Consider the following 21690-nt stretch of genomic DNA (forward strand, 5'->3'; position numbering starts at 1 on the left):
ATGCAATGTAGTGAACATCACAGGGACCAGTGGTGAGACACTGCAAGGTAATGATAAGCATGGGGACCAGTGGTGAGACACTGCAATGTAATGAAGAGCACAGGGACCAGTGTTGAGACACTGCAATGCAATGAAGAGCATGAGGACCAGTAGTGTGACACTGCAATGTAAGGAACAACACAAGGACCAGTGGTGAGATACTACAATGCAATGAACAGCACAGGAACCAGTAGTAAGACACTGTACTTTAGTGAACAACACAGGGACCAGTGGTGAGACACTGCAATATAATGAACAGCAGGGGGACCAGTGGTGAGACAGTGTAATGTAACGAGTAGCTGAAGGACCAGTAGTAAGACAGTGAAATGTAATGAACAGCACAGGGACCAATGGTGAGACAGTACAATGTAATGAACAGCAGGTGGACCGGTGGTGAGACAGTGCAATGTAATGAACAGCAGGGGGACTGGTGGTGAGACAGTGCAATGTAATGAATAGCACGGGGACCAGTGGTGAGACTGTGCAATGTAATGAACAGCACAGGGACAGGTGGTGAGACAGTGCAATGCAATGAATAGCACAGGGACCAATTGAGACACTGCAATGTAATGAACAGCACAGGGACAAGTGGTGAGACACTGCAATGTAATGGAGAGCACAAAAACCAGTGATGAGACAGTGCAATGCAAGGAAAACACAGGGACAAGGGGTGAAACACTGCAATATAATGAACAGTACAGGGTCATGTGGTGAGACACTGCAATGTAATGAACAACACTGGAACCAGTGGTGAGACACTGCAATATAATGAACAGCACAGGGACCAATTGTGCAACAACACAATGCAATGAAAAGAACAGGGACCAGCAGTAAGACAATGCAATGTAGTGAACAGCACAAGCACCAGTGTTGAGACACTGCAATGTAATGAAGAACATAGTGACCAGTGGTGAGACACTGCAATATAATGAAGAGCACAGGGACCAGTGGTGAGACACTGCAATGTCATGAAGAGCATGGGGACCCATGGTGAGACACTGCAGTGTAATAAACAACACAAGGACCTGTGGTGCGACACTACAATGGAATGAACAGCACAGGGACTAGTAGTGAGACACTGCACTGCAATGAACAGCACAGGGACCAGTGGTGAGACACTACAATATAATGAACAACACGGGGACCAGTGGTGAGACACTGCAATGTAATGAACAGCATGGGGACCAGTGGTGAGACACTGCAATGTAATGAACAGTGCGGGGACCAGTGGTGAGATGCTGCAATGCAATGAACAGCACAGGTCCAGTGGCGAGACACTGCAATGTAATGAACAGTGGAGGGACCAGTGGTGAGGCACTGCAATATAATGAATAGGACAGAACCTGTCATGAGGCACTGCAATGTAAGGAATAGCACATGCACCAGTGGTAAGATACTGCAATGTAAGGAACAGCACAGGGTCAGTGGTGAGACAGTGCAATGTAATGAACAGCACGGGGACATGTGGCAAGACACTGCAATGTAATGAACAGCACGGAGACCAGTGGTGAGACACTGCAATGTAATGAACAGCACAGGGACCAGTGGTGAGACACTGCACAGTAATCAACAGCACAGGGACCAGTGCTGAGACACTGCACTGTAATGAGCAGCACAGGGACTGCTGGTGAGTCACTGCAATGTATTGAACAGCATGGGGACCTGTAATGAACAGCACAGGGACCAGTGGTGAGACACTGCAATGTAATGAACAGGGCAGGAAACAGTGATGAGACACTGCAATGTAATGAACAATACAGGGACCAGTGGTGAGACACTGTGATGTAAGGAACAGCACAGGGACCAGTAGTGAGACACTCCAATGTAATAAAAAGCACAGGGACCAGTGGTCAGACACTGTGATGAAAAGAACAACATGGAAACCAATGGTGAGGCACTGCACTTTAATGAACAGCACAGGGACCGGTGATGAGACAGCACAATGTAATGAAGAGCACTGGGACTAGTGGTGAGACACTGCAATGTAATGAACAGTATGGGGACCAGTGTTGGACAACACAATTTAATGAAAAGCACAGGGACCAGTGGTGAGACTCTGTGATGTAAAGAACAGCATGGGGACCAGTGGTGTACAGCGCAATGTAATGAACAGCATAAAGACCAGTGGTGAGGCAGTACAATGTAATGAACAGCACAGGGACCTGTGGTAAGATAGTGCAATGTAATGAAGAGCACAGTGACCCATGGTGAGACAGTTCAATGTAATGAAAACCAGGGGACCAGTTGTGAGACAGTGCAATATAATGAACAGCACAGGGACCCATGGTGAGACAGTGCAATGTAATGAATACCACAGGAACCAGTGGTGCAACACATAAATGTTATGAAAAGCACAGGGACCAGTGCTAAGACACTGTGATATAATGAACAGCACAGGGACCAGTGGTGAGACACTGCACTGTAAGGAACAGCATGGGGACCAGTGGTGTGACACTGCAATGTAATGAACATCACAGGGACCAGTGGTGAGACACTGCAATGTAATAAATAGCACAGGGACCAGTGGTGTTAGAATGCAATGTAGTGAACAGCACAGGGACCAGTGTTGAGATACTGCAATGTAGTGAAAAACACAGGGACCAGTGGTGAGACACTGCAATGTATTGAACAGCACAGAGACCAGTGGTGAGACCCAGCAATGTAATGAATGGCACAGAGACCAGTGGTGAAACACTGCAAAGTAATGAATGACACAGGGACCAGTGGTAAAACACTGCAATGTAATGAATGGCACAGGGATCAGTGATGAGACACTGCAATGAAAGGAGCAGCACAGGTGCAGTGCTGAGACACTATAATGTAATGAATAACATATTGATGAGTGGTGAGACACTGGAATGTAATGAAGAGCACAGGGGCCCATGGTGAGACAGTTCAATGTAATGAACAGCACAGGGCCAGTGGTGTGACACTGCAATGTAATGAACAGCGTGGGGACCAGTGGTGATACACTGCAATGTAATGAACAGCACAGGGTCCAGTAAGCTGAGTAGAGTTCCTGTTGAAAGTATAAGGACCATCACATCCTTTCTCATAACAGTGAAATTAAATGAGTGAAAAGGTGAATATGAAGAAGTTTTAGGTTGCAATACCTTGGATTATTACCCTTTCTCTGCTGATCACTGATTTCTGAATTACTATATATGAGTAATAAGAGGATTAGGGTGCACTAGGATGAAGCCCCTCTTACAAAAATGCTGAAATCCTATTAGAGTGAGTTTTGTGGTTTGTTGTCTCAAATTGCTCATTACTTTTGTAGTTGCAGACTTGCAGTTGGAATTTCAGGTGCATTGATGGTTTCACTTCAGAATCTCGAGCTTCTGAAATATTGAACTTCAGTAGCTCGAGACTGAAGTGTCGAAACTGCACTTGCACTAAAATGCAGAATACCAAATGTGGAAATGAATGCAGAAATGTTGAATTCACGGTGTGGATGTATCTAGAAATTTAGGTAAGTGATGTTTTACTAGGGGTTTTGGGTAGGGATTTTAGTTAGTGTGTGTGAGTGTTTGGAGTTTTGAGGTGTGGGTTGGGGTAGGTAGGTAAGATTGTGAGTGTGTAAGTGTTACAAGTGGTGGTATTTGTACGTATGTGATGTGTGTTTGTGCAAGGGGAGTGTAGAGTGTGTAGTGGTGTTTTTTGTGTGTTTGTGTTTTTAGTGTGACCTCAGAGATATTATATATAAGTAGGGGGTGTTTGGGGGAGAGCAGCCTCCCACATGGCAAGTACAGTGGGGCCTGCCCCCTGCTTTTATGTAGGGTTAGCCGGTTATGTTTGTTTTGTTGTGTTTGTGTGTGTTTTGTTCATTTATAGTGTAGGGAGGAAGCGTATGTGTGCTTTTTTGTGTGTGGAGTGTGTATGTGGGTAGTCGTGAATTTTCATTTCATGCTTTTGGGGTTTCGGGTTTTTCATTTTCGGCTTTACAGTCCCGGGATACTGAATTTTGATATTTCAGTATTTCGGGATTGTAAAGTCAAACCGCATTGATATATATGTATATATGTGTATTTGTATATATGTATATATATATATATATATATATATATATATATATATATATATATATATATATACACACACACACACACACACACACACACACACACACACATATATATATATATTTATATTTATATTTGTATATATCAGGCAGCCAGCTGAGTATCTAACCAAACAAGGAGATGTATAGCACCAACCAAGCTAGTACAGTACTGGGCAAAACCTCATGCATCTCTGCATCTGAGATGAACAGAATGAGGAATGATGATTAACCTACAAAGGTTGTACTCAAACCATTGACAAAACAGAGCAGGATATGACATTCGCAGTGTATAGACACAGAATGTATCATTTCTAAGAGTCAGCATTAAGTAATGATGAAGTTCCATTCTTCTCTTGACAACAATCATGAAGGAGTTCATTTGCTGTGCCATTGAACAGTACCATGAGTGATGGAATGTATAGACTGAGGGGAGGAGAGGAAGCCTGCATCACCATGTTTGATGTCATCTGTTCCTTCCTTATGTTTGGGTGAGTAATTAATACAAGAAATAAGTCAGTATGCCATGCATCGCATAAGAGCACAGGATGATAGTTTAGAGAAACTGTTGTACTAACTTTCACTGAAACTCATATGCAATGGCATTTTCCTGAAAAAAACAGCTGATCTGATGGGCGTTGAAGTACAGTTGTCTCATGGTTCTTAATGATTATTTATGGAGGGGTATTGCTATGTCAAGCATAGATGGCTGAATATTATAACAAAATAAATAAATAAATACAATAAAAATATGCTGCAAAGAAAGAAAAGGTACAGTATGGAGAAGCGGAGGAGCAGTACATGACAATACAGCAATCGGCACATGCTGTCGGTTATAGGGCCTGATGTTGCACTATTTACACTTTTATTTTCAAACCCCATCTGGTGAGGTTCTCTCCTGTTAATTGCATTTATGGTGAGAGTCCTTTAAAATGCTTACCTATGTTTTTTTTTTACATGTTTCTCTGGAAACCTTCATAACTTCAGAATCAGAAATGAAAAAATACAAACAAGAACAGGATCAAAACTGGAAAAAATGCTTATAGTTTCCTTACTATCTGTCCAGCCCTGAAGTTTAGAGAGATAAAGCCCTTACTGCACCCCAGATGACCCAGAATTAGCAGGCAGCACAGGCACTGGAGAGACTGGATGGGAGGATGGAAGTGAGTATCTGATTCTGACTTGGACATCTCAGGAGGAGAGAGGCTGCCTAGGCATTGCAGTAGCAGCATTAAGAGTCTGCTGAGCTCCACACTGCAAGTGGCATGCTGCTTGGTTGAGATGTCATGGAACTGAGCATGCACCTCTCTTAATACTTATGGAGCTTGCTAGGCTGATACAGCATGGAAGGGCATTAGAGCACAATCCCTGGCAGCACTATGATGACCCTTGATCTCTTTACTTGCTCCAGTCATGGATCTGGCTGAGCCCTGAGGAGGTTAAGGGGAGTTGGGCAGACCTGGTAACGGAGGAGAAGAGCTGGGGTCAGCTGATGGATAGATACAAAGCAGGCAGAGGAAGAAAATATTCTGTGGTCCTTGCACAACTGATGAGAATAATAACAACCAGTGGAAGTAACCTAGTATTACGAAAGAAATTAGAGATGTAAACAAAACGTGATACAGACATCAGTGTACCCATAATTCTGAATAAATGGGAGGAATTTACCACAAATAGCCAAGACCCACAACCCCCCCCTCCAAACAAAATGTAAAACCCTCCACTTCTGAGCTCTGAATGCTCAGAGCCTGTGTAACAAAATTGCTAACCTTCAAGCCTGGCTTCTACATAACCAGCCTGATATTCTCCCCATCTCAGAAACCTGTCTTAAGCCCCACATAAAAACTCAGAATTAATACCACCCAACTATCACATACTAAGGAATGACAGGATACAAAAGAAAGGTGATGGCGTAGCACTACTTTACTCAACATCCCTTTCAGTTACCCCTTACACCAAACCCTTCCCTAAATTTGGCAAAGCAGAAACAATACCAGCCCTACTCCACCTGAATAAGCATAAACTAACATTTGTTCTCTCCCTCTATATTCCCCCTGGAGATAATATCTCATTCATTGAGCAAATTCTCTCCTGGGTTTCCTCCAACATTAACCATGAAACCATAATATTGGGAGATGTTAACATAAACTGGGAGACGATACAACCCCCCACCAACTCTCTCAATATTAACTTACACAAATTTACACAACTAATTAACTCCACCACCAGACCAGCTAAGAACTTCAATACTGGAAGTATCATAGACTGGATTCTGGAATCCCATCCTCACTATATCTCAGACAGTGGTATTCCCCCAGACCCACTAGCAGACTATTTCCCCACTTTTGCCCATCGTCTCCCCTCCTCTAAGCAACTAACCCACTCCTACACATCTACTCGCTGCTTAAAAAACTTCCATCCCAAAACTTTCTCCAACACACTAAAAAACACAAACTAGAACCCATTAAAAACCCTTCCTTTAGGCAATGCTCTTTCTTATTTCAATACCACTTTCATTGATCTACTCAACTTATTTTCCCCACTAAAAACTAAACATATAAAAAGTAACTCCGTACCCTGGCTAACCAAAAACACTTTAGCTACCATTCATCTACGCAACAAAGCCTGGACATGATATCTCAAAAATAATACCCCTGTCACCCTCACTGAATATAAAACATTACGAAACAAAGTCAAGAAACTTATAGCCTCTGATCGCAAAGTATATTTCACTACCCTCTAAACTAACCATAATACCAACCCCAATTTATTTTGGAAAGGAATTTCATCTCTCCTTAACCCTGGTAAAACGGTGAACCCTAGCCCCAACCCAGATGCAACCAACCTGGACTTAGCAACCTAATTTAACTAGTTTTTCATTGACTCCATCAGCAAACTAATATCATCCTTTACCAACAATTCAGTAGCCTCTCATTAACCCTTATCCACCCCTATCTCCCCTGACCACCCCTGTCCTCTACCTCCACCTTTCTCATTCAAACCCATCTCCACATCTAATGTAAAAAAACTTCTCGTAAAATTAAAGCCTGGTTCCAATGCTCCAGATGAAATTCCCTCCTACTTCCTAAAGATAGCTGCAGAAGAAATAGTCTTCCCTGTCAGTATACTAATTAATCAGTTCATCATAGAATGCCAGGTCCCCAACTCTGGAAAAAAGCCTTTATCATTCCCCTCCACAAAGGTGGCAGTAATAATAACATTACCAATTTCTGCTCCATAGCCATTCTATCCCCTATTTCTAAGCTTCTCGAAAAGTGTATACACCAACAACTCTTACCCTATCTCATTAACAATCACATTTTACCCCCCACACAATGTGGCTTTAGACCATGTCATAGTACCTCCACTGCCCTTCTCTCCTTTCTAGAAACAATCAACAAAGCCCGTGATTCCGGTCACTTTACATCCACTCCACTCCTTGACCTCTCTAAGGCATTCAATACCATTTCCCACAGCCTGCTTCTAACCAAACTCTCTAAACTCTACCTATCCCCTTTCTCTACCCAGTGGTTCTCAAGCTATCTCACAAACAGGCAACAGGCAGTAAAATGGAAAAAAAGCTACCTCTCCCTTACTTAATATATCCACAGGGGTCCCACAAGGTTCCATTCTAGGCCCCCTACTATTTAACATATTTATTAAAGATTTTTACCAAGCCATCCCAAACTCCATCCTCATTCAATATGCAGACGATTCCACTATAATCTGTTCCTCCCCTTCCATCAAAACCCTTAACAATCTTACACAGTACTGAATAGTGGATGCTAGACAACCAACTGTCCCTTAACGCAACCAAAACAAAACTTATACTATTCAATGCCTCCAAAACCTCTTCCATAGATAAACAATCCTTCATAATCACCAGTAAAAATAACACTCCCCTAGAAGTGGTCTCTTAAGCAAAATTACTAGGAATAACCATCAATGATCAATTAAAATTTGACAAGCATCTACACATAAATATAAAAAAAAAACTCATACAAAACTCGGTATGTTTTACTGTCATAGGCACTTTATCTCTCCCTCCACCAGAACTACACTAGCCAATACATACCTTATCCCTTCCCTACTATATGGTTCAACTATCCTCACCAACCTACAATCTTCACTCAAAACTAAACTCTCATCTTGTTATAACAAAATATCAAAATTTGCTGCAGGTCACAGAGCCTCTTCTCACCACTGCAATTCCCTCCACCAGTTAGGTTGGCTAGAGTTTCCTAATTTACTAACTTATACCCAACTCATCCATGCAAATAAACTCATTCATAACCCATCTCTCTGCCCGTCATTAGCAAACACCTTTGAAATGCATAAACCAGACCGACTCCTGAGATCCAGTTCCAAAAACCTCATTAAACTACACAAACCCACGCGTTCAGCTGGGAATCACGTGATGTCCTTCTCTCTAGCCTGCCTCTGGAACTCTCTCCCTTCTTCTATCTGCACCACTAGCAGTCTCTCCCTGTTTAAAACCTCTCTGCACTCATACCTTACTCCACAATGGAAATGCACATGCTCACATCCTACCTAATTCTAATTACACTTTTGTGTTAAATTTTCTTACCCACTTACCTACCACTGCCACCTGTAGTTCACCATCACTAGTGATGTAAATGAGCAACGACCAAATGCAATCAATGTAACTCAAAAAAAAACCTTTTTATTTTCTTTTTCTACTTACTTAATCTATGCAATATTTGTAATTTCAACATTTCTTGGATTTGTTCTTTACTTATACTGTTGTTGCTGTTGTTGTTGTGTCTTTCGGCTTTTCCCAGTTAGGGGTCGCCACAGCGGAACTCAGGTCCGCTAATGATTGGCAGTAGATTTTTACGTGCCGAGTTGCCAGCCCTGACGCACAACCTTCAACAAAGGTACGCCCATTCATGCATGTCTCCACATAGAAGATGCTTTAGCTAAGAATCGAACAGAACAACGTCTTTCTGTGAGGCGACAATGCTACCGCAGCACCACCACTGCAGTTCTTTACTTATACTGTAATGTTTATAATTTTTTCTTTTCTAACACTGTAATGTTTATGATTTGTTCTTTACTTATACTGTAATGTTTATAATTTGTTCTTTTCTAACACTTTAATGTTTATGATTTGTTCTTTACTTATACTGTAATGTTTATAATTTGTTCTTTTCTAACACTGTAATGTTTATGATTTGTTCTTTACTTATACTGTAATGTTTATAATTTGTTCTTTTCTAACACTGTAATGTTTATGATTTGTTCTTTACTTATACTGTAATGTTTATAATTTGTTCTTTTCTAACACTGTAATGTTTATGATTTGTTCTTTACTTATACTGTAATGTTTATAATTTGTTCTTTTCTAACACTGTAATGTTTATGATTTGTTGTTTACTTATACTGTAATGTTTATAATTTGTTCTGCAGTGCATATGATCTGTTCTTTTCTAACACTGAGATGTTTAACTTAAATGTATACCACAGATTTGTACTTTCTGTATTATGTGAATGTATTTGTATTTTTCTGGAGCTTTTCTCCCCAGGACTCCATTGAAAACTGGTTATTGTGGCCCAATGGACTATTCTGGAAAACAAACATCAAATAAATAAATAAATAAATAAATAAAGTGATTCTATTTTAATGACATCAAAGATAAATCGGTGACAATAAATAAGGACAGTATTTATATAAAGAGCTGACTATAATCATATTATACAGGGCCATCTAATATGCACTGTGAAAGCATTAATCCATCCATCCTCATCCCCTTGCATTCTATACAGGCCCATCTAACATACACTGTAAAAAGTGCTGTCCAATACTGAAGCCGCAGTTAGCCTCTATTGAAGGAACATCTGAAATTGCATTTCATGAAAAAAAATCTGCTAGCTATTTTTATATTGAAGAGGCATCTGAGACTTCAGCAATTGTTGATTGTTTTATCTTGCTTTTACCCCAAACAAGGAGGCTATTCTTTGGCAACCAAGCATTAGGAAAGGGGCTATCCATTTGTCTATTCATGTCTGTTGCCAATTCTCATCTGCAAGGGCAGTCTTACAGAGGTAAGGTGAGGATTTCCATGAGGTGATATTGTTACAGGTTTCTAGTAGATTGTTCATTATGGGAGCCATTCTGTATCCACTTCCACAACATAATATTCAAATGCTCAGTTATAGGCAATGGCTTTGGGGCTTTGTAGCACACCAGTGATGTCTGAAAGGCACTAGAGTATTGCAATTACAAAATACATCTCACAGGGTTGTTAGGTGCACATTTCATCAGAAGTATGTTAAAGCAGACATGCACAATTTGTTTAATCTCTGCATACTGATGATATTGTACTGCAAATACCACTCTATATATAAAAATATTCATATACACCCCATACAACTGTTATTTTAATTGAAACAGTTTGTAAATTATGCAGTTGATGCCAAAGATGTCTGAATAATGGAGCTGTTGCTCATGATTGAAGCTGGCTGTAAATGATGAAACAATGCAAAGGGTGTCCATAATGTCTCTTCAAGCCTCAGCTGAAAAAGGGCACTGTTCAGTCAGATTTTCCATGTGAACAAATGCCAAATAAATAACTACATAAATAAATAAATAAATAAACTGCTTCATATTACACATTGAATACATTTTTTTTTATTAAGATAGGCTGCAGTCTCTGATAAGGTATGTTTGAGAAATTTACCTGAATAAACCCATCAGGGATGTCATCTTTCTCATTTGTTATTTGCGTTATATTTAGAGTCATTCACAAAGAAAATAAGGGACTCAGAAATTCAAAGATATAGTTGGTATGGTAATTAAGAAAAGTTGGCTTTATTTGCAGATTATATTATTTAGTATGTGGTAAAACCAGAAAAGGGCATTTCAGTGTTGTGGAACATTCTGAGACAGTTTCAGGTCTTTTTGGGATATAAAATTAATTAGGATTAAACAAATGCTATGCGCCACACATGAACTGGCGCAGCAATACCCATATTTATGGGGACATGATAAATTAAAGTATTTATGATTATAAATTAAAAAAAATTCTGTTATGGCAGCTAAGGATATGTGGGAAGAGACAAAAAAAATAATACAAAAACTGAGAAACTGGAAGCTCTTGTTTTTGGATATGGATAGCAAGATAAAAGCAGTGAAAATATTTTTTAGTCCTTTTAGTTTTATATAGATGTCAGGCATATTTTTATCAATCAGAGAAGAAGTTGTGTATATTTATTAATAAAGAGTTGAAGGATTTTATCTCGGAGTAAAAGGGGCAAGGGTCAACAGGGATAAGTTGATCCTTCCAATAAGACAAGGTGGTTTAGGATTACCTGATTTGAAGGGATATTTTAGAGCTGCACAGTTAAGGCTCATACATGTATAACACAAGAAGAAAGCTATAATTCAAAATGGAAAGGGATGATGATGAACTGGGGGTATTATAAAAAAGGATAGAGTGGGATTTTGGATGCAGATCTTTAATGAAAATAACAACAGCCATACAGAGTATTATATTCCTAAAGTAGCAGAAAGTATTCTAAGAACTAAGCCAACATGAGAATAGAGAAAGGCGATTTTTGCCAATAATGATGACTGCAATTAGGAGTACAGAGAATAGGTAAAAGGAGTCTGGAATTTACTAGAGAAAACTGGCAAAGGATCCAAGGTACTGGGGGCAAATAACTAGAGAGGGAAAGTAATAGAATGGGAAAATGCCACAAAGACATTTGGACTGCAGGTTAGAGACTGCCTTCCCTGTCAGGGATTGATATCAGGAGTATAGGCAAAAAGTAAGGGATAGGTGAATCCTAAGTGAAAGACCTGCACTGGTAGAATTTTTAATCTAGAGCAGAAGCTGCTGTTAAAAATGATAATTATTAGGACATATAAAACACTAAATGATAATTATAGGAATCAATTTAAAAAGATTTGGAAGAGGGACTGGATAAGCCATTCACAAGGTAACAATGAGAGGGGTTATGTATGGCTCCCAAATATGCAAATATGTAGGATCTTTGCTTGGAGGTGTTTGCATAGGTACTGATATACCCCAAGCAGACTCCAGAGAAATTTTCTTCAGGTAGATGGCAAATGTTGGAGATGTGATGTGGAAGAAAGAGGTATCCGGGAACATGTTTTTTGGGAGTATAATGAGTTGGCAGACTTTAAAGATTCCCTGCAGACTATCCTGTCAGAGATACTGTGTGAGCTAAGTTACTAGGAAATGGGAATGAAAGTCTAAACCAACTGAACTTGACATTTTGAATATTGTAACAGAGATAAAAGAGCCGGAAGTAAGATCCTTAGAAAAGGGTAGAAGCAAATTACATAGAAACAAATAGAAATTTTTGGAACAATACATGCAGAACAAAGTTTTGGAGGAGGGGCGAGGTTTAAGGGAAGGCAGAAAATGATCAATTTAGGTAATGTTGGATTGATGGTAAATATACAAAAGGTTATGTGATGTATAATGTTTGCAAATGGAAACATGTTAATATGGTTTGTTTTCTTTTATTTAAATGCATGCTTGCCTGCATCTAAAGTGATAATTCAATAAAGGTGTTAAAAATAGAGGCTACAGTCACCTGAAAAGTCCTGTGCTGTTCAGTGTCCCTGTTGATGGAACTCTCACGATGTGGTTCTTTCACCAATACATTCTGCTTGTTATTCTTTTCCATGCATTATTCCTGTACGGATGCCTAAGGCTCATACTATTACTATACATTCAAAAAGTCTTCTTTAATTTATTGATTCCCTTGTCAAAATGTTTTATTTTCTGTGTTCTGCTAGAGAAGTCTGACAGCTGTGTTCTGATTCTAAATGTTATACTACAGCCTTTGGTATGCCCACGTTCCAAGAAGGATTATAAGCAGGGTAGAATGCATAACTCTAATCTTAATGTTGCCAGTAAAGAGATGGTTTATAAATCATTCACAGTACCTTCCTAGGAAGCTTCAGTAGTTGAAATTCATGAATCACTAGGTGATACTTCTTAAATGTATTCTAAAACTTTAACTATTCCTGTTTTAGAAAAAAATATGAAAGCATTTCTTTGAAATCACCACATTTTTTTTATTTAGAGCAGATACAACATTAGCATGTTTATTAACCCCCACTAGTGCAGTAAGCAGGACTTACAAAGTGAGTATGAACACTAGTGTCATTATCATTGTACCACCATGAAAAGCTATCAATATGGGATTGTAGGAACCCCAAAAATCCTTCATGTAAACTGCTACATGTAAATCAATATGTACCAAAATCTGTAGCTAATTTTTGGCTCTCATATCTCCTGTGCTTAAGGGTGAGAGGAGGCATTACTCGCTATATTCTACAAAAATAACATTTCTTTTGAGAGTACCTGTAAAAAAATATTTTTTTCCAGGGGTTCAATAATGGCTACATCTACAAAAATAATTCAGAAGCTCCTGTTCCTGTGAACAGCTAAGTCATTCTTAACTGTGGGATTAGATGCCGAACAATCAAAAAATAATACATTAATGATTTTTATGAGACATTAGAAGAAATGCTATTAATATTAAGTCATAACTTTAGCACTATAACTCTATATTAAAACATTTCAAGCTATGATGTGTTTACATTTAAGTTCATCAGATATTCAAAATTTCAGATCATTCATATTTCCAGATTTGCAAAGCACCAAGACGTGAAATAAAATGTGGGTGCAGTGTATTTGTAACGCTCTTTGCTTCATTTTGAAAATATATTTGCAAAACCCTGCAAATCCTTAATGCAATGCAAGTCATATGGTTGAGACTACATGAACAACTTAAAATATCAAAATGTATCTAAAAATGGAAATGGTGTTTCCTAATGCGGCAAGCCCCTCCCGCACCCCCACATCTCCTGCTAATTTTATATACTAAGATCACACTACTGTGGAGAAAAGGGCAAATTCCTTGATCCCTACTGTACTGCAATCTCCATGCAATTCCGGTTCCGTTTTGATATTTTAAGTAGTCGGGTGATGTGGTTTCGACCATATGAATTTAGACAAAGGAAAATTTCAATAAACTAATATAAACTCCATCAGAATGCATCGATGAGGCAGTGATTTTGTCGGTCATCATTAGCCCAGCTTTGTTGCTTAATAAATGTGTTTGTTAACATTTTAGCACTAAAACTAGAAATAGGAAGGAAAAAGAAAGAGACACCAGTGAACATGAATGCATCGGATACACCAGTGAGCGTGAATGCATCGGATACAACAGTGAGCGTGAATGCATCGGATACACCAGTGAGCGTGAATGCATCGGATATACCAGTGAGCGTGAATGCATCAGATACAACAGTGAGCGTGAACGCATCGGATACAACAGTGAGCGTGAATGCATTGGATACACCAGTGAGCCTGAATGCATTGGATACAACAGCGAGCGTGAATGCATCGGATACACCAGTGAGTGTAAATGCATTGGATACACCAGTGAGTGTGAATGCATTGGATACAACAGTGAGCCTGAATGCATCGGATACAACAGTGAGCGTGAATGCATCAGATACACCACTGAGCGTGAATGCATTGGATACACCAGTGAGCGTGAATGCATCAGATACAACAGTGAGTGTGAATGCACCGGATACACCAGTGAGCGTAAATGCATCGGATACACCAGTGAGCGTGAATGCATCGGATGCAACAGTGAGTGTGAATGCATCAGATACAACAGTGAGTGTGACTGCATCGGATACACCAATGAGAGTGAATGCATCGGATACACCAGTGAGCGTGAATGCATCGGATTGGACAGTGAGCACGAATGCATCGGATATCCCAAATAAGAATCGGATAAACCTATTCTTGAATTGTAAAATGCATGGCTCTAAATTGCTAGTTTTACTATAGTAAAATATATAATTAATAAGTAGCTTGCATAAAGAACACTGTAAGCATGAAAAGTAGATTTGTTTTGACAGGCCTCTGTTAAAAGAAAAACAAAAAACAAACAAAAAAACTACATACATTATATCCATAAGAAATGTAAAATTGGATCTTGGTGTTATGAGAGACCACCATATCAGAAGAGTAGGAATGACCATCCCAAACCACCACAGAACAAGAAAAAGAACAAAAGGGGCATCTTGTAAATATTTACTTTAAATATTTACTTTAAATATTCTGAAATGACTAAGGGTGGGAATTACAAAGTTAGGACACTGTATAAATTAGTACTGAGGTACCATATAGAAGCATTGTCACTCACTGCATAAGCATGGTAGACACTGAAGAAGTCTGGTACTTGGGGGTATCATTTTAAAATTTAGTACATACTGTGAAAGCTTGGTACACAATGAAAGAGAAATATTGATGTATGATTCAGAGTGCTCATTACACAGTAAACATCTGATACTGGTATATGATTCAGAAATCTTAGTACACAGTGAATGTTTGGTACTGTTGTGTGATTCAAAATGCCTTGCACAAAGGGAACGTTTGGTACTGGTATGTGATTCAGAATGCTTTTTACACAGAGAATGCCTAGTACTGGTGTGTGATTCAAAAAGTTTACTGCTCAGTGCTTAGGTTTGGTCCACAGTTATATATGCAGCTTTAACATGAAATTTATCACCAATCATGGGGGTATTTTAGAACCTATCTTCTTTTATTACTTTTGTGTAACCAATCTGTATTAGCAGTAGCAGCACCTTTTTTAGAGTAGCTGTTTCATCAGCCAGATTTATGAATGTTCTTCACATCTCCACATAGTGTAACAGCTGCAGCAAGAAGGCTATATTATTTGTGACCAGTGGTAGTACGTGCTGGAAAAAAACAGATGTACATTTCAGTACACGTTTGCAGCACTCTAACCTGGAAAATGTAGCTACATCCCGAACAAACTATGCCTTAACTATTTGACAGCACAACTTGGGCTGCAGCTGCATGTGTGAGGACTATTGAAGGACACAGATAATGAATGCAGGGTCTGTGCCCACATAACAATGTGCAGCATGGAAGTCACAAATGTTGTTACAGTAGCACAGTCTGTGTTTACTATTGCTGCATGTGTCCTTGTCCACACATATCAGAGCCACACAATATAGGGCATTGCAATGTAGTATGGTGTAACTTTTTACTGGTCTGGTCTGAATGCACCAGAAAGAGACTTAAGAAAGTAAAAGTAAAATGTGATGTCTTTAATGGGTCATATGCATATATCCCATGGGCCTCCCCTATAGGAGGTTTAAGGTTTTATACAGTGAGGACTTTGGTTTTGCTGAGTCTTTCTAGTAGTTTATTAACCCTAGCACCAGACAGAGCTGCCACCTTATCTTTTGCTAACCTGATAAATGCTGCATCTGTGTGTTTTGGAGTCACCAGTGATTTAGACATTTCTGGAATGTGTTTTCATGTGTAAGTGATATTAATGGTATAGTTTTACAGTACAGGTGATTCTCATTAGCAGTAGATGTGGGTGTGGTATTAATAATTTGAAATACATGTATGACGCAACTTGGTAGGATGTGCAGGAGATTTAACCACCATTTATTCACTACCACAACATATAAATGCTGTGGTAATGAAGTGGTGCTGTGTACTATTTACTGACCATGGGTGGGATGCAGACACTAACCTCATCTCCAGTTCAGGAAGAAGATTGACAATGAAGACCCCAGACTGGAGTACCATAAAACCATACTCTAGGACCAAGAGTATTCCACCTCTCACTGGAGCTACCCCACAGCAACCAGGTATAGATACTGTAACCAATGAGTCTGCATTTAACAACATTTCTGTATTTTGCATTACAATGCAAATTGTTGTTCCAGGGCATCACTCCACACTGCTATACTCTTTACACTATAGGCACAATTTTCCTATGCTTAAAGAAGATTTGAGATCCTTATGTTTATTAAAAGTTTTGTGTATGCTGGAGTTCACCACTTGGTGGATTTTTATTCCATGGGCACAGAAAGCTACACAAAAGGTTCTGAGGTCTCAAATTTTACTTACTTTTTACTTTTTTCCTCCTTTTTGTGAACATCCACGAGTGCCATAAAAATGAGCACTGTGACTTGTTTTCCACTGTATATAATTTCTCTGGATGCATGTATTATTCAAAAATGGGAATCACCCAATATAGCTTTAAGTGACCACCTCCCCTGCACATAAAAATTTCTGACCTCATCAAGAGGAAGAATAAGGAGGAATGGTCACATTAATCATGTATATGAGCCCCTTATAAACAGCCACTGTAAACCTTTTTTGTTATACAAGGCAATATAAGCCTTTCATACTATATGTTAGGAAATAATGAGCCCATTAAAAGTTGGCACAGCCTCTCATATTACATGTGATACACTAGAAAAAGTTCTGTAATAAAGCTTTCATACTTGCCTCCAAGGAATATGAACCCCACCGGTACAGACACAGCCTTTCATTTTACATGTTACAAAACAGACTAATAAAGTCTGGTGATAGCCTCATAAAAGCAGACATTTTCAATTTTCAAAGTGTAAACCACTCTATTAGAGGGACCTGATGAAACTCAGGCAAAAGTGTTTTCTTAAATATAGTTATAGCTTATACTGTGTTGTCATGTTTTGTTTGTTAGACGGTAAAAATAAAAATAAACCCTTTTAACTAAGAATGAGGTTCCACAGGCTGCTGAGCTGGTAAATGTTCATGGGTCTTTCGGGAATACTCAAATAAGGGACTAACCTCTAAGCTTTGGGATTGGTTCTTTGTTTTTCCATCTCCCAGATTTTCCTCCAATCAGCTCCAGTGGACCCTCCCACCATTGTCTGTAACTGCTTTTAAATAATTGATCTGTTGAATGTAATGTATTAGAACAAGAACACTTATCCATCTACCTGCTTAACTGAATAAACTACTGGAAACTTCAACAAGGTGTCTTTATTCCTCCCACAGGGAGGGTATCAGAGGAAGACTCTCCTGGATCTGCTAGCTAAAGTGATTTTATCTGGACTAATCCTTTATACTCTGTACTCTGTTTCCTGTTAACCCAGACTTCACTCAATCCCTCTGGATTACCTCTGTTTTCAGTTTAGATAAATAAGTACATCTCTCAAAACTGTAACCGGTATTTATTAGAAATATTATGTCAGTGAACACACTGCCTATGAAAACTCAGTGCTAATAGGCTGGCTAAGGATAAGCCCAAAGCAGTCTGTGACTCAGTGGTAAGTGGTTTTTGTTGTGTTTTTCAAGGTTAACTAATAATAGGAATAAAACCTAACAGAATTTAAAACATTGAAGATTCCAAATCAGTGCAAAATAGTGATGGTTGATGACATGCAAAATAAAATCAGGTTAGTCAGTGAGGATTCCAAAACAGTGATTGCTGACATGCAAAGTAAAATCAGCTTAGCCAATTTTGGGCAAGATTTTGTCTGAGAATAACTGGTTGTGCCTGCAGCTAGGTGTGTAGTGAATATTCTGGGTTTACGTCACACAGTGGGAGGTGTGATGCCCCACCGCTGGCCCAGTAATCAAGGAGCCTCAGTCCTCATCACTGGCAAAAGTGGGGGACCTATACACTGGGAGGATGACAGGTACACACAGTATTTCCAGATGCACCTCTCTGCATCAATTGCAGTTTCCCTTAAGAGCACACAAAAGACCACAGTCAGCTTGGGGCTGGTTTCTCTTCCCTTCTCCAGATGCCCAATAAGACTCCCCACTGGCACAGCTATAGAGCTGAGATCTCAGCTGAGTGACCAAGCCAAGGCCTCCAGCACCCTCTATGTCCAACCAGTGCTTTGTGTCCCTGCCCAAGTAGCTGACACACATACCCGGGAAAGGCTGGCACAGATTTACTTGCTATGCTCCCTTCTGCCCAGACTATAAGGTAGTTTCCCCTGCCAACAGTCACTCCTTATTAGCTACTTTAAGACCCTTAACAAAGGGTGTCCAATCTCACTCTGTAATGTTACTATCAATACAAAGGGCAGTTTGACCAAGAGCAAGGCTATTAGGAATGGCCCACAGTGTCACCAAATAAATATGCAAGTACTCTCAGGACTTAAATATGTCTCACAAATACCAGCTACAATAATAGGTTTAGATATATTTAATAATAAATAAAATAACAAGAAAATATTCAGTAAATAAACACAGTTACATCAGAGTTCAAAATCACAGGAAATACTTCAAACAGCATGGAAGGACAGTCTCAAATAAATAAAGAAAACATCTAAGCTATACTTCACTATATTCTTGTTTGTACGTAAGAGAAATTACTGTACCTTAGTTCATAGGTTCATAGGTTCGTACTAGGCTATCTGCCCTAGGGCATTTATAAGCCTAGCCAGAGTGTATGTGGCTTACACCACCCCTTAGGATGAGAATACTACGCCATTTTAGGGTTTAGTTTACTATGCCTCTGTCTAGTAGTGACAAAGAGATGACCCCCGGGGTAAACCTACGATCTCCCATCCACTCGTCGAGATTTTTCTTGAATAGAGTCAGTGAGGGGCTCTGCCTAACATGGACTGGGATTCTGTTCCAGAGTGTAGGGAGCCTCTGGGTTATGAATCTGTCCCTCCAGCACGTTCTATTTATTTCTGTGTTGAGGTTTAAGTCACTTGTTCTCGTGGCTCTGATGGATTTGGATTTTCTGAGGTGGAGCATGTCCATTAATTCAGGATTGGACATGGCCTTGTACGTCAGGCACAGATCACCTCTGAGTAGGCGGTATGCGACTGAATAGAGCTGGAGTTTTTTCAGTCGGGCAGCATATGACATATGTTTAAGACCCTTTATCCTCTTGGTGAGGAACTTTTGGGGTCTTTCCAACTGCTGCAGGTGTCGGGTGAGATACATCCCAAATGGTGCATTGCACTGGCCAGGCAAGACAGATGCGGTGAGTGGGTCTTCCAGCTGATGCTGTCAGGTCAAAGACAAAATACAAAATGTTTTTTCTCTCTCAGAGAGTTCTTAAATTAATACCAGATATTACTACTGGGTTAGCTTGCAGGATGACATCATTTCTTGTCATTTGACTTTAGTTCCCAAGCTATACCACATTGCTAGAAACTGTCAGCATTTAGCATCTCCCTGTGAAAATACATAGCCCTCAGATGTTTGGAGCTGCTGGAAGACATAAAACAATAAAACACTTACAAGACAATGCAGAAGGCTCCCTAGATTTAGACATCCTGTCTCCTTGCTGCATTGAAACCATCTTTTATGGTGCAGTTATAAAATAATTTAATTTCAGCTATTTTTCTGAAATTTTGCAAGTTAACTCTCTGAGTTCCAGTTTCCACTATTAAAACATATATATATCTACACAGCCACAATAGTGTATATACATTTCTGTTCTTTTACAGCAGGGTACACTGTGGACATATCTTTAAGCTCAGTACTTTACAAACCCTTTCAACGCACATTTCTGTACCAGCAGTTTGATATATAGACAACATATAGTTCTAATACATTTGTAACACAGGCATATGAATCATGTTGATATTCATGAATGACATAGGATTATTTACAAAATTCCAGATAGCTGGGCTGGCAGTATCTCCTTTTGTTACAGGAGGATTAATGGATTTAGTCTGAGCAATGATTTCAAAAATGTAAGAGAGGGACATCTCTATAGCCACTGGGTTTAAGAACACTCCAGGAACAGGGTATGAAGGTGGAAAAAACATATGCCTATAGCAGTCTATTCTATGATGGAAGCATTTCAGGTGAGGTTTCACAGGAATACCTTAAAATATTTATAAATAAAAATACTAGTCTCAAGCTCTTTCCACAGTTCACAAGTAATTAACCTCTTGTAGTTTGTATGAATCACCACATAGATAGACATTCTTTTTTCTCCACTAACCAGTAGTATTCAGAGAGTTCAGTAACAGACTGCAATAAAAATATGCTAAAACAGCAAATTTTATTTTTTTATTTTTATTTTTATTTTTTTATTTTATTTTATTTTACATTTGTTGACCGGGCTAGTCTAGCTGGAGAAAGTTCCATTTTCAGTAGAGGCCCGGGGAGAAAAGCTCCACAAAGATAAGTACATAGAGACAAAAAAAAATATTAGTATGCATGTTAATGAAAACAATAATAACAAACTGAACAATTTAAGATTGTTACTACAAGTGTTAATTTCTATCATACATAGTTACAAGAAAATAAGAAGCTATATGTCTTAAAATTAAAGGTGCATGAATTAAGTACTTCCCCTCACAGTTACAGTCTAGGGAAAAAAGATATTAAATTTTATACAGAGAAAACAGAGATACGTGTCAGATATGGATACAGGGAAAGTAGGTAAAGAAAAAGAGTGTAAAGAATAAGGGGAAAAAAAATAAAAGGGAATTAGATTATGAAAATGTATGAAGTTAGGACAGTAATAGGCAAGGAAGCGAATTAGAAGACAGTGTGGGAGGAAGGGAAGAATGCCAAGTGGAGAAGTAAATGAGTAATGCAAGGTCTTGGGTAATTCATATTTTACTTCCCGTGGGTTTGGGTGATGGTTATAGTTTGGTTACTATAACTGTGTCCCCTCAATGCAAGTAATATAAGAAATATCCCCTGCCTTTATGTACTGCTTAGTAATAATTAATAATGATAGTTTAGGTGGAAGTGTCTTTGTTTGGA

This window comes from Protopterus annectens, chromosome 12.part0 (assembly GCF_019279795.1).
Source record: "Protopterus annectens isolate FY-2018-M chromosome 12.part0, PAN1.0, whole genome shotgun sequence".
In the NCBI taxonomy this organism is placed as follows: domain Eukaryota; kingdom Metazoa; phylum Chordata; order Ceratodontiformes; family Protopteridae; genus Protopterus; species Protopterus annectens.